Below are 12775 nucleotides of genomic sequence, written 5' to 3'. Positions count from 1 at the left end.
ACATTTAGAGTGTAATAGACAGCAACAGATATTTGTATTTTCTCAAATAAACTAAATAAATGTAGTTGAATATTTTGTCAATGTTTTTGTAGTGATGTGTCCATTGGTTGTGCTCTATTTTTTATGAGGCATTGTTAGACAGTTCTTTTAAAGGGAACACCTGGTTTGAACCTTCAGGCCCTCAGGTGCGCTACCTGTACTTTGGGAGCATTCTTTTCAGGAACTCCAGCTTCACTGTTTCACTTAGCAGTTGAGAAAGTGAGTCATTATGAAAGAAGGTGGAGTTTGTTGAAAGAAATATCAACAGTTGAGCTCTAAATCAAAGACAAATACAATAGCTGAAAGTCTCACGGGATAACAACAACACTACACGTGAACTTGGGTACTATTTCGCAATATATTAGTATCAGCAGGTCCTGAGTTGGATTATACTATCTGGCTGGGGCCTTTCTGTGTGGAGTTGGCATGTTCTCCCCGGGTTTTTGAGGGTTCTCTCTGGATACTCTGGCTTCCTCACACAGTCCAAAGACATGCACTTAGTGGGGTAAGGTTAACTGGTAATTCTAAATTGCCCATAGGTGTGAATGTGAGTGTGAATGGTTGTCTGTTGTCTGTCTCTACCCTGCCTCTCGCCCCATGATAGCTGGGATACCATGGACAGATGGTGTAGTATTTTCAAAATGTATAAATTTGCCTCACTGGAGCAATCAAATAACTCCTCTTGAGCGCCAATTACCTCAGTGGGTGAGTGGGGGACCATGTGCCACTTGCCTGATGCGCAACAGCCCGTGATCAGGTCCGACCCATGGCCGTTTGCTGCGTGTCTTTCCCTTCTCTCTGTCCCCACTTTCCTGTATACCTTGACTGCTCCACTGTCCAATAAAGGTAAAAAATACCCATGTGTCACTAGCTCCCCGAAGCCTTCTCTGAATATGAAAAAAATGTGCTTAATCCAACCCACTTCTGAAACCTAACTCTCCCATGCTACATTCAGTAACTCATAAATTTGTGTGAGCCCTTTGAGATCACAGGCTTTGACAAACTTCTCTGGTATTATGTTGAGCAATACTGCGACTATGTGATTCTGGTTCACAGGAATTCCCATGAGGAATACCGGGGACCTTGCCAAAACAGATAATCACACTGATCACAGAAGTCTGTTCATGCTTGTCTAAGGTGTTTTTTATCACACACATTGTCATCTTTAATTGTTGTTGTAATGTACAGAGCCAAAACACTCATCTTTTAGTGCCAAATAGTATCCCATGTAATTTGTTTATGTGTGTCTGTGCACGTGTGTGTGTGTGTGTGTGTGTGTGTGTGTGTGTGTGTGTGTGTGTGTGTGTGTGTGTGTGTGTGTGTGTGTGTGTGTGTGCCTGCATGCACAAGTGTTTTTATGGTGCATTATCTTGCAGCTGTGAGTCTCTGCAGGAAGAGCCATAACCATGGCAACGCCAGGCAATAAGTACCTTTCAAAAGGCTGGCCTCCTCTCTCCTGCTCCCCACTAATCATATTCTCCCACTCCTGCTCTCTCTCTTTGTCTGACTCTCTGTCTTTCTATATTTTAGTCTTTAGTCTCTGCTTGGTCATTCCACCTGTTTCACCCCGTCATAGCCAGCTGGGAGGCAGACTTGACACCACAACAAGAATACATCTATTCAACTGGGCTCCTCCTATTCTGCAGTTTCACTTTGTGAAAGGCCACAGGAGGATACCACTTCCCTTTCGAACATCTCTGTGGTTTGCTAAAAGGACATCTTTATAAACAGACGTTGCACCTGTGGTCTCTTTTTTGGAAGAATGGATTTCGAACGCTGCTTCTATTGACTGATGCCTTGTGAAGATGATGGCTGTGTACATACAGTCAGACAGTTGTGGATTTCAAACAAAAATTTGATGCATTTAGACAGAACATCTAAATAGCAATGAAGCACTGTTCTTCTGAAATAGCAAACAAGGAGTTGACTGTGGGAAGATGCAGAAGGGGAGAGGATGAGGACAAAGACACAGATTGTTTGCAGCAGTTCCCCCACTGTCCAGCTTGTAAACAAGATAATGACATCACTCTGATCCTGCCATGCTCTCACACCATGTGTGGTCAGTGTGTAGCAGCTGGAGAGGGAGCGAGGCTACATCGTCAACCCATGTGCTCTGTGTGGTGCCCCTGTTGTCGGCATCCTGTGGAGCTGCCGTGCTTGACCTGGTCATCTGCCATATCCTGCCTCCCAAAACATCCCAGCATGAGATCTAATCATGTCAACAGAGAGGCCTCACCTGAGGATCATCCGCCACATGTGCAGGTCGGATGTCCTTTAGGGAAATTCTGGCATTTCCACTTAAACATGTGGTCTAGGTAGGCTGTAACACATACCCTGCCTTTTGGGGTCTGGGATAGTAACCATAAACCTGATAGCACATTTTTAAAAAAATTGATTGTCTAACCCACTTCTGAATCCTAACTCTCCAATGCTAGAGGGATTTATTACTGTTGGTAAGATAATAGTGCACTGACGATAACCATTTATAACCCAAATCATGACTTGATTATATCACTGTTGTTTTTGTAAGCTTTTGTGCAGTTATACTGACAGACCATACTTAATATCTTTAAAACTAGCTGTTATACCTTTTCACATTTTCCACATGTATTACAATAATATTGTTGGGATTTTGTTGACCACCATTATTATGAATTGTAATGTGACAGCACTAATAAAAACCAAACAGATAAAGCCAGAAGAGTCTGTCAGTTGGTGCTGAGACTCCCTTAACCCCCGAAACACACAATGACCAGTCTCACAGCATCACTGCTTTTGAAACACCAGTCAAGCAAAACAAATTATCCAATTCAAATCTATCCAACAGTATTGATAGCAGTGCTGAGTTGGTATCAGCTTCATACTAGAGAGATAGGATCAATACTTTGTTTCAATCTTCAAAGTTATTTCTTTATTTTTTATGAAAAAATACACCTCAAACATGCCCTATCAAAAATGTCTGATCTCTTTTTGTGTTCCCTGTCACAGATATTTTATTTATACCATATAGAGCATTTAAACAGCAGAAGCTGACCCAAAGTGCTTTAGAGACAGACATATTTACATTTCAGGTCTCTAGAAAACCTAGTTTCAAAACACATGAAAAGCTGCAAGGTGTCATTATTGTGGAAAGTAAAACTCATAATTTTGCAGTGTTAAATAAAATGTGCTCAGAATTTGCAAATTGACTAAGAGTTATCTCATGAATTATGACATGCTGCCTTTATAGGTTAAATGTATCGGTATCTGTATCAGTATTGGTATCAGCACCACTGGCCCTGAATTTACTTGATATCATATCAGTACCAAAATCTGCAGTATCACACAGCACTAGATGCCTGTGCAATCACCAGTTCTCTGCATGAGAGGACTGGTGCTTGCACATTTTGTTTTGTCACCCTCTTTCCTGTTCTGGTGTGTTTATTTGTCCTGCAGTCATGTGACTCAGCAGCTCTGAGCAGCAACATGTAGGCTGCAGTAAGAAAGCGCAGCAGATGGAAGGAAATTTTCTGGTCTGGTCCCTCAACCATTATTAACTTATATAAAGATATGAAGGAGCACACAAAAAAGCTTTTTCCTGGAAGGACAAGCAAAAGAAACGAACAGGAGGAAAGATATCCCTCACGCAGCTCTAGAACCCCAGCACAGAGACAGCACCCAAAGTCATGACTCACGTGTTATTGGTCATCATAGTTGTTATTTTAACAGACTGATTACCTTTATATTGTATCATTTGTAGATTATATTCATAAAAAAAATATAATAATGAATTAATTATTGTATTACAACAGAAAAATATTCTGTCTTTCTTTATTTACTTATTTCTATTTTATCATTATGTATTTAAAGTGTTTCAAAGACAGACAAATTTACATTTCAGGGCTTCAAAAAACTGATAAAAAGCTAAAAGGTGGAATTTGTTGCATTAACAAGTATGGTTCAAAGTAAATTCACAGGGATTTAATGGTCCTTAGAATGTGTTCATAATTGGCAAACTAATGATGATTCATCAGTCATTCATAATCTTGACACACTACTCTTCCTTACATAAGTTAAAATTATCAGTATCACCAATACTGAACTTGTATTTACTTGGCACTGGATCGATACCAAAACCTGCACAACACTAGTAACCAAAATCTTGTAATCGAACAAGTGTCTCTTGATAGATAGATTTAGATGAGTTAAATGAAAAGATTAAAAATACTTCCAAGGTACACTAAAAGCCCATACAGCATTGCTTGGCTTACCACAGAAACACTTGAAACCTATGGAAACAAGTCTGAGTGTTTCCAAAGAAAACAAAATACACTTGCCAGCATGCATAGAATTCAGGTTACCGCTTATTCAATGTGTACCTAAAGTTAACGTCTATACTGTTTACCTGCTTATGGCACATCAAGGCCAGCAAGTACGTAATGAATATCGATAAACATCTACAGGAATAAAGTTAACCGTATGACGAGTTTTGAGTGAGGTACTTTACTTTTGTATGTACTTTTTATTTTTTGTTAACTAAGCTAGCTTAGTCTGGCTACTCCACATATCACTGCATTAGTTTTCAAAATCAAAGTATACATTGTAGCTTTTTTCCTGTTGAGATAATTACCCATTAAGGGATGGGCTTGATGTGAAAACTGTGAGCCTAGCCAGGTTCCCATAAGCACAGCAGCAAGTGCATGTATTAGCATGCAGTGCTGAGTGTCACACTGGCACTACTGACAAAACATATTCTGTTTAAAGTATTCAATGTTACTCAGGCTCTAGTAATAAAAAAAAAATATCTGTTAACATAAATTAACAAATACAAAAGGCAAAAGCTTTTATGGACCTAAGATTTGGTAACTTTACTCATGTCTCTGTTACTAGTTGTGGTTGTATTTGTGACACTTCGCAAGCTTTACATAGCTCTGACAAGATCAGACACCAGTTGTGTAGATCAGATTCACCTACTAAAATTACAGGGGTTTTTTTGTACTGCCTGCTGTTTCAACCCTTTTTGTGTATCATATTTGTGGGAAGGGATAAGCACTTTTTAAAAAAAAATCTTTGTTCATTTTTTATTATTTTGTTTATTGCTTTGTTGCATTACACTGGACCTTTTATGGGGCATTTGATATTTTGTGTTTAATAGACAATAGTGGGGATAGGCTAATTGGATAATCCAAATTGCCCATAGGTGTGAATGTGAGTGTGAATGGTTGTCTGTCCCTGTGTGTTGGCCCTGCGACAGACTGGCGACCTGTCCAGGGTGTACCCCGCCTCTCGCCCTATGAAAGCTGGGATAGGCTCCAGTGCCCCCCGCGACCCTGGAAAGGATAAGCGGAAGTGAATGGATGGATGGATGGATAGACAATAGACACTAACCCAAACCCAAATAAAATATTCAATGTACCATAAAAGGTCCAGTATCAGGAAAACTATGAGCCAGTCAATGTTGAAACTTTAACAGGAACTTTTCTTGATTTAAAAGTTGATTCTGTTCATCTGGACGTAGCATTTTTATCCAACTGACTTCTTCAGTCTCAGCTGACTGCAGGCTTCCCCAATCTTATAAACAGTACATTTGCATAATGACTGAAACCAGCCCACTAAAGGCACCTTACGATGCTGTGATTGCAGCCATTCCCCAACTCTCTGTGAATGGTACTCATGGCCATTGATCAGTGGGTCTTGATCAGTTGGCCTTGATCAATGGTCATGAGAATTTGCATAATCATGATGAAGGAACTCACCTCCCAGCTATTGTTCCTTCAGTGGGCTGGTTTCAGTCATTATGCAAATGTACTGTTTATAAGGTTGGGGAAACCTGCAGTCAGCTGAGACTGAAGAAGTCACTTGGATGAGCGATGAAACATTTCTCCCTCTGAAAACGCTACGTCCAGATGAACAGAATCAACTTTTGGAGATTTACTTACCTGTATGATTGAGAATGCATCAAGATGTATGTGTTATGTTACAGTCAAATAAATCCCCTTTGGTAACATTTTTGAAACGTAATTAAACTATTAAACTATTACTAGTGCCACTGATAAAGGCAAATCTAATAAAAACATCAAGACTGTTTTTATGAAATGCCTTTTAATCCCCTTATTCATTCATTCATTCAACAAGATTGATACTAGTTAAAGTGTTCGACTGATGCAGAATAAATTAATACATATTTCATGATACTTACTTAAAAACAGAAAGGTACAAACAAAAGATGAATCAGATGGAGCCATGTGAAAAAGCTTTAATAGCAATGACATGAAGTCAAGAGTCAGGAGATGCGACTACCCAGCTGTCATCTGTCACCTAAGATGCACAGCTTAGGTGCGGTTGGGATATAACAACTAAACCATGTGGATAGGCATTTTCACATATCCTCTGCGTGGCCATATTTTGAATACAGACCAGTCAGGTTTTAACTGGTGAGGTTTAATAGTTTAATGCCAAAATTATTAACTTAATTGTGGTTTAGGATAATTTTTATACCCCTACAATGTTTGAGTCATTCCAGTACAAGAGTAAACATGATGTGCAGTTTATAAATGATGATTCTGTATTTACTTATCAGTGCAAAATGCGTATATATTATATATTATGTTACATATTTACTCAGGTTACCTTTGTCTAATATTTTTTTGATGATCTGAGACATTCAAGAGTGACAGATATACAAAATAAAATAATAATAATAATAATAATAATAATAATAATAATAATAATAATAATAATAAGGGGGCAGATAGTTTTTTTAAGGCACAAAAGACCCTATAGCATTAAAAAGACATTGAAAATGGACACATTTTCAGACAAGGGGAAGTTTCAGTAATAATATGTTGCTGTTCAGTTTGAATTTCTTGTAATGTAAAGGTTTTCATTGTAAGACCAGTGTCCATATTGAAATTTTATCTAAGATGTCCTTTTCATTACTAAAGCATTGTCAGTTTTTAAAAGCTTAGCTTAAAGTGTCCTACATGTAAATATGACTAATAAAAAGCTGCAGACACCTAGAAAAAAAACGGAATATTTGTGGGTCATTATGGTCATTATTAAATGATCATTATGTTATTACTTAACAATCCAAGAATCATCACCTCTGCTGCAAATAAAATGTGTTTGTGTTTTTTGGCAAATTTATTTTATAAATAATACATGTCTCCAAAAGTTGAATCTGTTCATCTGGACGTAGCGTTTTGTGGGAGAAACATTTCGTCACTCATCCAAGTGACTTCTTGGACGTAGCGTCTCACAAAACGCTACGTCCAGATGAACAGATTCAACTTTTGGAGATTTACTTTCCTGGATGATTGAGAATGCATCAAGACGTAAATAATACATGCTTCATCCTGAATCTCAGATGGGTACTGTGATTAAATAAGAGAGATGTCAGAGAGTCATGGAAAGCTTCATCGTGCAAATAAATAAATGACTAATGTCTCTGGTATTTTTCTTCTGTATTTCAATGTTTCTCACCACACACTGGCACATTTAGGAGGACAACGGTAAAATAACAGGTCAGACGAGTTTGCCATACTTACAGTATAAACTCACTTTCAAGTAATAACCCAAAAGATTTTCCCAAAGGTAACCACATATTTCCCTTTTTTGACCCAGATTCCAGTGCTGCCAGTTCCACAATAACACCAGTGGATGGTGCTGTAGACCTACAGGAGGAGGAAATGGAGGCTTCTGTCTTTGGTAGGTAATCATATAAATATATCTATATATATATATATATATATATATATATATATATATATATATATATATATATATATATATATATATATATATATATATATATATATATATATATATATATATATATATATATATATATATATATATATATATATATATATATATATATATATAACTACCAGAAGGCAACATTGCAGACATAGAGGACAGTTACAAGTACCTGGGGATCCCACAGGCGAATGGGAACGATGAAGAGGCCGCTAGGAAAGCTGCAACCACCAAGTACCTGCAGAGGGTCAGGCAAGTCCTGAGGAGTCAGCTGAACGGTAAGAACAAGATCCGGGCCATCAACACCTCGCCCTGCCCGTGATCAGGTACCCTGCTGGGGTAATAGGCTGGCCAAAGGAGGAGATAGAAGCCACTGACATCAAGACAAGAAAGCTCCTTACCATGCATGGAGGGTTTCACCCCAAGTCTAGCACCCTGAGGTTGTACGCTAAGCCGAAGGAAGGGGGCCGGGGACTGGTGAGTGTCAGCACCACAGTCCAGGATGAGACAAGAAACATCCACGAATACATCACGAAGATGGCCCCAACTGACAGCGTGCTCAGTGAATACCTCAGGCAGCAGAAACCCAAGAAAGAGGAGGAAGGCGAGGAACCATCATGGAAGGACAGGCCCCTGCACGGTATGTACCACCGGCAGATAGAGGAGGTGGCTGATATACAGAAATCCTACCAGTGGCTGGACAAAGCTGGACTGAAAGACAGCACAGAGGCACTAATCATGGCAGCACAAGAACAAGCTCTGAGTACAAGATCCATAGAGGCTGGGGTCTATCACACCAGGCAAGACCCCAGGTGCAGGCTGTGTAAAGATGCCCCAGAGACAATCCAGCACATAACAGCAGGGTGCAAAATGCTAGCAGGCAAGGCATACATGGAGCGCCATAACCAAGTGGCCGGCATAGTGTACAGGAACATCTGTGCCGAGTATAACCTGGAAGTCCCAAGGTCAAAATGGGAGATGCCCCAAGGGTGGTGGAGAATGACCGAGCTAAGATCCTGTGGGACTTCCAGATGCAGACGGACAAAATGGTGGTGGCTAACCAACCGGACATAGTGGTGGTAGACAAACAGAAGAAGACGGCTGTAGTGATCGATGTAGCAGTTCCGAATGACAGCAATATCAGGAAGAAGGAACACGAGAAGCTGGAGAAATACCAAGGGCTCAGAGAAGAGCTCGAGAGGATGTGGAGGGTGAAGGTGACGGTGGTCCCCGTGGTAATCGGAGCACTAGGTGCGGTGACTCCCAAGCTAGGCGAGTGGCTCCAGCAGATCCCGGGAACAACATCGGAGATCTCTGTCCAGAAGAGCGCAGTCCTGGGAACAGCTAAGATACTGCGCAGGACCCTCAAGCTCCCAGGCCTCTGGTAGAGGACCCGAGCTTGAAGGATAAACCGCCCGCAGGGGCGCGCTGGGTGTTATATATACACATACATACATATATATATATATATACATACATATATATATGCATACAGAGAGAGATTTGTGTGTGTGTTTACATGCTGTACTTGCTCTGCTCTGTCCAATTTTTACTCTGGCCTAATTTAGGACTGCATTTTGCTCTGGATCATCTTGATGCTTCAACTCCCCCACCACCCCTCCATCTTTCCAACTCCTCTTTAACTGTCACCTACCACGAAGAGAATCCCCCTGTACCAGCTCCAGAAGGGAAAATCAGAAGACCTGTGATGACCTCTGACCCAGGGGCTCTCCATCATATTCGTGCTGATGTAATAATTGTACGGGGCCAGTACTACTGGGAGGTGGAAGTGTGTAATAGCTCCATCTACAAGATCGGTAAAAAGTCATTTGCGTTTGTGTCGCTTGGTTTAATGCCAGCGTGCTTATTGCTTCCAGAAATCCTCACCATTAGTCAGCAAGACGGGGTTTGTTTAGGTCTCTGCTCACATGAACCTGAATACACTCAAACACACCTGCAAACACAAACACATGGAGATGTCATCAACTCACTTCATACCTCAGAATGCCAGCATTTTGTCAGTTTATTGACAGATAATTGAAGATTGGTTATGCAACACTTGAGCAGTGTACAAATGTCTTTGGCACTAAAATTGTAGTGTAAAATAATGAATGTTTAGCAGGAAAAAAAAACCTTGAGCATTGCATGCCAGAAAGACCTCATTTGCAATCTACATTTGCACACAATTTGTAAGCAGATTTATTCCAAGCAGAACCATCTCACCATCGATAGGTCTTTAGTCCTCTAAAATATGACAACAACTTAATTATCTATGGCACACATAGGAAGACACACACAGTATTGCAGTCTCAATCAGTAGTATTACAGCATCCCCTCCTCCTTTCTTCTGTGCTGTGCAAGCAGGTTGATAACCATGGAGAACTGAGAAGACAGCCAAACCTTAAATCTGCATTCTTTTAAATCACCAACAGAGGACAAGTCTTCCATTTAGAACAAGAAATGTCTTTAGACACAAGTTTATATTAAAACAACCCTTGTCTTTTCCCTTTGACCTCAGTAAACTCTAACATAATGAGTTTATTTATCAGTCACTAATTTCAAATCTTATGGAATACAACATGAAGCTCATTTTTTCAATAATGGTCTCCCCAGTTAAAAAAGGGCAAGAAAACAGGATATGTTTTACTGTATGACTGATAAGAATGTATGGTGTCCATCATTCTTCGGTCAGATCCACCCCTTGCTCAACACATCTGCTTTCCAAACATCAAGATGGCCAAGGCAAACAATACTCAGCTTGAGGTTTCACAACATGACCATGATGTTTAGATTAGGGGTTAGTGTGGGCTTTACTCCATCTATCCATCCATCCATTCATTTTCTTCCACTTACCTTTAGCCAAGTCATGGGCGAAGCAGAGAAGCTCAGACCTCCCTCTCCCCAGCCACCTCCTCCAGTTAATCCAGGGGAACACCATGGAATGCCTAGCCCAGCTGAGAGATATAATCTCTCCAGCGTGTCCTGGGTCTACCACAAGGCCTCCTCCCAATAGGACATGCCCAAAATACCTCACCTAGGAAGCATCCTGGAAGTCTCCTAAGACCTATACTATCTGTTACTATTAAATCCATCCATCTTCTTCTGCTTATCCGCGGCCGGGATTCAGAGATGGTCGTTCCCTTTTCATGTCAATGGCCTCCTTGACTCCCCGCTCTAACCAGCGTTCCTAACTGTCCAGGTTGTCTGTGGGGACCACAGACACAGCAGCCAAGGAAGCAGCAGGAAGCTGTGTCTGTGGGGATCACAGACGGGGATCCCGTATGTGTCAGGAGCATCAGAACAGTTAAGACCCATTTTTTCTAAACACCGCGTCTCTGTGGCTTTTGAAACCTAAAACACGCTGCACCAAAAAATGGTCCACCCCAAGGATCAGGTCCCCCGACACAAACAGAGTGATATAGTGTATGTTGTTAAGTGCCAGGAGGATTGCCAGGATTTATACATCGGGGGAAACCAAACAACCTCTGGTGAAGTGGATGGCACAACACAGAAGAGCTAACTCGTCAGGCCAGAACTCCACAGTCTGTTTACACCTACAGGCCAGTGGACAGTCTGTCAATGATGAGGATGTACCATCCTGGACACGGAGGAACGCCGGTTTGAGCGTCGAGTGAAGGAGGCCATTTACATGAAAAGGGAAAGACCATCTGTGAATTGAGGAGAGGGGGCCCATGAGTACAGCTTTCGCCATCTTACAATGCTGTGATTGCAGCCATTCCCCAACTCTCTGTGAATGGTACTCATGACCATTGATCAGTGGCCTTTGATCAGTGATCAATCTTCTTTGATCAATGGGCTTTGATCAGTAGTTGTTAATCAATGATCATGAGAATTTGCATATTAATGATCAAGGAACTGACCTCACAGCCCATTGTGGTGCACCCAGTGGTGCTAGTTTCAGTCAGTACTGTTTATAAGGTTGGAGAAACCTCTAGTCATCTGAGACTGAAGAAGTCACTTGGATGAGTAACGAAACATTTCTCTCACTGAAAAAGCCACGTCCAGATGAACAGAATCAACCTTTTGGGATTTACTTACCTGGATGATTGAGCATGCATCAAGACATTTGGATTTGTGTTTGTGCATATATGTGTGTGTGACAGATCAGGTGCCTTCGGTTGGTAAAATTCACATTCAATGGCACCGATGTGACTAACTGAGGTTTCCTTGTTGATGTTTTTCTAAACAAACATCATTGGATCTTTTTATATTCAACCAATCCAAGATTATGGCAAGGCTGGAGCTTATCCCTGCTTTTATAGGGCAAGAGGCAGGGTACAAACTGGACATGCTCCCAATCTGTCGCAGGGCTAACACAGAGAGACAGACAACCATTCACACCTCCAGCTCATTTAGAATCACCAGTTAGTCTAACATGCACACCTTTGGACTGTTGGAGGAAGCTGGACTATCCAGAAATAACCTATGCAGACACAGTGAGGACATACAAGTTCCACACTGGGAGGTCCCAGGTGGCCAGCGGATTTCAACCAGGACCTTCTTGCTGTGACACAATGGTGGTAACCACCACACCACCATGTTGCCCAACAAAAAAGAAACCACACAACAAAACAAGTGTTCCACTTAAGATATAAAATCGTAGAGGACATGCATGTAACAAAGTTAAAATGTTATTTTTCATAGTCTCCCAACTTTTACACTTCACAGTTGTACCCAGCTGTAGATTTCACTCAGTAAAGACATTTATTCACTCTAATGTTTGCCAATACAACACAAAAATGAAATGAAATGAAATCAGTCAAATTAAAACAAAACACAGATTTAACATAAAAAGAAAAAACTTGGTTTCTTACTTATTTTATTCAGAACACCACTGCAGACCACAACATTAAACAAAAACTCAACACTTCTTTTGGATTTAAATATTGTTTTCAGTTATTCCCACTCTTTTGAGCAATATCCATGAGAGTGTTGTAACTCATAACTATGAATCACAGCAGTTCTTGTTACTGTCCAG

The sequence above is a fragment of the Oreochromis aureus genome, linkage group 14 (genome assembly GCF_013358895.1).
Source record: "Oreochromis aureus strain Israel breed Guangdong linkage group 14, ZZ_aureus, whole genome shotgun sequence".
NCBI classification, from domain to species: domain Eukaryota; kingdom Metazoa; phylum Chordata; class Actinopteri; order Cichliformes; family Cichlidae; genus Oreochromis; species Oreochromis aureus.
This window is presented reverse-complemented; position numbering follows the sequence as displayed.